This window comes from Falco rusticolus, chromosome 6 (genome assembly GCF_015220075.1).
Source record: "Falco rusticolus isolate bFalRus1 chromosome 6, bFalRus1.pri, whole genome shotgun sequence".
NCBI classification, from domain to species: Eukaryota; Metazoa; Chordata; class Aves; order Falconiformes; family Falconidae; genus Falco; species Falco rusticolus.
Window position 1 is genome coordinate 67,483,747 of NC_051192.1, and position 6,000 is coordinate 67,489,746.

Below are 6,000 nucleotides of genomic sequence, written 5' to 3' on the forward strand. Positions count from 1 at the left end.
TATTACACCAATACACAAGTGCATAATGCTAGCTAAAGCTAAACAAATTACATAATAGTTACTTGTTTGATAAACTATTGTTTTAGCTATACAAGCTAAAATAAAACTCTAGATAGCGCAGAAGATTCCAGACAAAAAAACTTGGCAAGACATAGTCCAGAAGCCTCCCAGAGTCAACTCAAAGCCTCTGTTCTGTTACCAGCAATGGCACCACTGTGTTTAATGGGCTCCTCAACTATGCAATCTCTATTTAGCCTCCTACATTATCTTGAGGTTTCTATTTCTTTTGCACTCTGTCAGTGCTTTCTCAGCTTTTCTTGTCTTTCAGCCCCTAGGTAGAAATATTCTACAGGCCATTTCTAGGTAATGCTTACTAAACAAAGCCTACAAAAAAACCCAACCCATTCAACTTTTAAAGGTCATATTGCAGTATGTTGCCAGGCAAGTAGAGGCGTCTCAACTCCATTATCAAGATACCAACAGACCTCTGTCACCCACATAGTTTGAAAATGTACTGCTGCTCAGTTTTGGTGAGACAGCATGTCATCAAAGTACAGAATCAGTGATGAAATAAGAGATGTCACTGTAGGTGGAAAGGAAAAAAAAAGATTTATCATGCAGCTTGGTGCAGGCTGAGTCTGTTGTGTATTTGTCTAGTTTAGAGTATACAACTATGCCCTATATTGTAAGTTGCTTGCTCCAGCCCTCTGTCCACAAAGGCCAAACCACATTTTAGTGCAGGAGCAGCTTTCCACTGTACAGAACTCCACACAGAGCACACACAACTACGAGGAGTGGCCGGGAAGGTGTCAGTAGCAATCAGCGAGCAGTGCAGGCAGTGGGCACTTCAGAAGACCTGACAAAACACACATCCAGAGTCCCCTCTCTCCATACTGCAGAGACAGGACAGTAGCAGGGCATAAGGCGAAAGTTCACTACCAGAAGACTCTTTATCTACCACCAAGAATAGCAAGAACACCTTTGGCTACTCAACCAACTAGGAGTCAACTAGAGGCCTATTCACTCATTTACCTGCCAGCACTCTGACAACCCAGAATTTGTAATGGCAGTCAGGGATGCCTTGCTGCCGCAGGGGAAGATGCCTGGCAGTGCTGCCTGTTGGCCTTATTATCACCTTGGAGAATGCTCTTGGAGAAGCTTATTTGCTGCCCAGAGACATTTCTATATCGACACATGCATTTACAGGGCACCCAATGCCCAGTCAAAGCACCACCTTCTCCCTCCCTTCATGCTCCTACACACACATGTATGCACACACCCAGCAGACTCAGTGCTTGGCCACGGAACCAAACAGACAGCTCATCCTGCTGCAAGCATATAGAAAGCCTACTCTGGGCCAACCACGCCTTCACAGACAAGGTAGGGAGATAAAGCTCTGCCAACACTCAGCCACTCCAGAGTCACAAATAGTCACTCCATGGGCAAGAGGCTTTCACTACCAGTCCAAAAGTGGGGGCAAAGGAATCACAGCCAGCTCCTGTCTGCTAGCTAGGCTCCCCAAAGGGGAAGCACAGGTATGAAAGACAACTGCTGGACAGGCTGCACTTGTAGCACCTGCTTTTAGAGCCTGTACAAGTACAGCACCACTCAGCCACTCTCCTTTCAAGCCTCACATTACCCTCAAGAGTCCCAGATGTTAGAGAGGGATGCATTAGCATAGCAGCCTCGTAAAGATGAACTACACAACTAAAACAACTAATGCCTCTTCTGGAGGCATTATAAAGGGAAGGAGGAAATAGACGCTTCAAAGTGATTTTGTCATTTTCTGCATTAAGTTCAGAGACACAACTCCAGACGTCTAACCACAAGGGTGACTGGGTATCATTTTCAGTATCTCAGCAATATTATTTACTTATTCTTTGCACATTACAGCAGAAATTACAAAAAGGCAAGGATGTTTTGGTAAAGAGTAGGCTGAGGCCACTGAGATCAAAACTGTAAGTAAAAGGCACTGTTTATTGCCAATGGCAGACGTTGCTGTAAGTATGCAGGCTCGGGTCACACATGGGATTCTTAGTATTCTCTGCTTAAGGCATGCTTTTCAAACATTCCACCTCGGGGCACCATCAGAACCAGTTACAAGTCATTACATGTCCCAGTGGAAGTAGGAGCTTGATACTCCCTTCTTGCCAAATACCTGAATGGAATTCTCTGTCTGATGGGCAAATAAAACATGCTGTGCATACATGTGTGTGTAGGAGCATGAAGGGAGGGAGAAGGTGGTGCTTTGACTGGGCATTGGGTGCCCTGTAAATGCATGTGTCAATATAGAAATGTCTCTGGGCAGCGAGTAAGCTGTCTGATGGGCAAATAAAACTTTCTAGAGTCTGGTGGGAAGAGTGGCCACATCATGTACTGTGCAATGCATATGCTAGATACAAGCATAAGAATGATACCTACTGAACCAGCAGTTCACAGATATCTAAAACCAAATTATGCAAATAAGTATAAATTCTCTATGAGACAACTTTAAGGTATAAGAATATTTGATCTAAATAGCAAGTTAAAATATTAACAATAATAAGAGCAATAATAAATGAGACTAATGTGAAAGAAGGGAAAAGAGCACAGAGCAGCGAGCACCTGTAAAAACATATTCATTGCAATCCCCAAATAGATATAGAACTCAATTTCTTCTGCCCACGGTAAATGTTGTTCAGCACAATGTAGTATGTTTCTAAATGTCTCCAGTGGTGCTGAAAGGAAAACATAAATTTCTAGTAAAAGCACTGGATACTACCGATCAGAGACTTTTGCCTGTAGACAGCACAGCAGCCTCCATGTTAATAGGATTCTATGAGATTTCAGCCTAGTAACAGCTCCCCCTTTACACTATGCAGTAATGACTGGCATCCTGCTGATTCACAATGTTATTGAGGTGATAATGAAGCATTTGCCAGCTAGAATAGTTTACTTCATATCCATGGTTTGTTGGGGGGGGGGTGCGGAGAAAAAAAAAAAAAAGCAGGTAGTGGAAGACTGCTGGGTAAAGTGGCATAACCTCTTGAATTGGGGAAATCTTATTCCAAACCACATTGCTTTCCCACCACACCATTTTGCTCATCAGCATCTTAAACAGCTTCAAACAAATTTATTGTCACAGAATGTGACCCCCTCTTTTTTTAATTTGATCATTGATTGACACTGATAGATTATATCTTTCCTAGAGCAAACAATTACAGTTCAGATATCAGACTGTTATAATGTTTTTTTCACTTCATAATGGGTTGAAAAGCATGATGCTTTGCATCCTGATTGAAGATACAAATTTCAATTTTGTTACTTAAAGTCTTCCAACATGCAGCACTGAGCCTCCAAAGCGGGTTCAAAATAAACCTTTTCAACTGTAAGTTAGACCTGAGGAGTAAGGTAATATCTTCTGGTGTGTTTCAAGCCACAAAGGGAAAAATAGAAACTGGGAATGAAGAAATTCCAGTTGGCGGATCTACTCCTAGATATTGGCTAAGATGCATGGATAAAGGACAATACAGAAACTTGGCTACAGATTGAACTATTAGATAACTTTTCTTTTTTTTTTTCCCTGTATATCTCCTTCATTTATGAATATTTGTCTAACCATCTATCTGAGTGCCTGTACCCTACACCCACATTAACTCCCCTGCTACCTCTTGTGTAATACCGCCTTGCCCCCAGCAAGGAGCCTCCATTCTTAGGAGCTCCATTTTCAGCTTGCTGAAAGGAGAATGTCATTACAGGTTTTTTTACAGCTTTTCTTTACATCCTCCATTTACCCAGAGTTCTTTGATACACCCAAAGATGCCTCACACGTAAGAGAAACTGACAATATTATTATCAGACTGATTTTTGTCATAGATCATCTCCTTATCTCAAGTGAGAAAGGGTTTAGGAAGCATGGGTCCTGTTCCCAACCTGTTAGGTATTGCAGTAGACAACCAGTGAGTTCTGAACACTGTTAACTCAGGACTAACTTACATAAGGAACTACTCTGCCACATAAATATCCTCTCTTATAGTCCCTTTTAAGGAAACTCCTCTCCTCTCTCAGGGGAATTATTCTTAGAAAGAGGTTAACATACCACATGAGTGGAGCTGCTTAAATCATGGTTTTGCAAGTGACATTACAACAACCCACCAGGAAAAATATCTCACCTTACTTTAAGGTGCCCATTTACGCGTTCTAAGCTCACAGCTCAGTTGTCTAGTAGTTGCTCTAACTCAGCTTGGAATTCCTCAGGCCAGTCTACACTCTTTTCCAATTAAACCCACTACAATCTTAGCACTGAAGGAGCTATTGAGAAAACTTAAGATTGGGCATAACTCGTCTCCATGGCCCTGGACAATATTCCCTCCAACGTCATCTCATTAAGGCCTGTTTCATAGCCTAGATTTTCCCTTAGGGTTGTGTTTGAGTTTCTCTGTCTGCGTTCTATAACAGCTTTCTCATATGTGGTCACAGGGGGTACCCCAAATTCACATGTGATCCAAACTTCAAAACTGAGGACTCTCTCCTATACAGGAGATAGCAAATCCTCATGTAAATAAGCCTCAGGAAGCATCAAAAATATTCATCCTTCTAAGTGACAAAAACTCTCTTGGATCCAGCCTGATACAGCAATTTCTTGTTCCTACTCTTATACACTTGCAAAGTGACAGATTCCTCAATAGGTGGTCCAAACCCTCAGGGCAACTTAGAAAGTTACAAATGTCTGACTGCTTTTGTATTTGTACATGAAAAAAGATCTTGCACTTGAAAAGCTCTTTTACCAGTTAGTGTTCTCAGGCTAATGGTCAAGATTACTAAATTCATTAGCACTGATATCTGCAATGTGAATTCATCCCTTGCATGATTACCTTCACTCAGCTCCATGCCAGGGTCATGCCAAGCACACATATCTGCATTAGAGCAAACTGAGATCTTAAAAAAAATTGTGGTTCCTTGTAACTGCAGACCTAGTACTTGTCATCAATTCATCTGACATGTGTCACCAGAAAAGGAGGAAGAAGCAGCTCTTGAAAGGTAGAGGCAGACACAACTTTCATGCCTGGGAGGCTGATCTCTCCTTCTATTGCTCATGATGCCTCCTCTCTCCTCCTCTCTATGACAAAAAATTGAACCCTGCAGACAAGCCAAAAACGTCTCTTTGGAAGCAGCTATTATGACTTGATTATGCTAGGTCTCTGGTGTTACTGTACTTGCTGCCTGTGCTTGCCATTAGCTCCCATCAAGTTTTAATAATACTTTCTGAAACAGAACTGGAAATATTTCTCACATCCAAATTAACACCTGATTATTTTCAATTTGGTAAGGATGGAATGAATACAGAAAGCTTTTTTTTTTTTTTTTTCACTTTCAATTTTAGAACAAATAAATGTGGTATTATAAATAATCACTGAAAGACTGCTATTTTTCAAGTTTTTGACACCTCCTAAAATTGCACGTCTTTATTTTGCAAATGTTCTACAGGTGTAATGCTAAGTTGCTTACCTTAAATGCCTTTCAACCTAACCCTAAATGTCAGTTTAACCAGAGTTTGGCAGTGAATTAATTTCTTAACTTGCAGTTAGGGAAGCTACTATGCAGTGGATTCAGGAACAGCAGTTCAGGGGGTAAGGCACCAGTCTTGCATTGCCCTAGCAATGACTGCATAGAAATGCAATATGGAAACATCTACAGATCATGCGCCCCACCCCACCCACCCCCTCACGTCAAGAAAGCTTAAAAAGGTGAGGAAGATTATTGAAATACTTCTATTGAAATTAGGCATTGTTTCCTAAACTTTGCATGGACACAGTTTAGTAGATTTGCTGTTATACAGCTGAACTTCCAAGGCACTGATTGGTAGGCTTTTATATCAATTACACTGCTCAATTCTAAATTGCTGTTGAACAGGCATTTTCATCTGACCACTAGCAATGTTAAATAAGGCACAGGCCAAGCAGGGAAGATATTGCAGTGGAACTCCCTGGAGACTTTGCAGACAATTAGTTTAAACCTTTT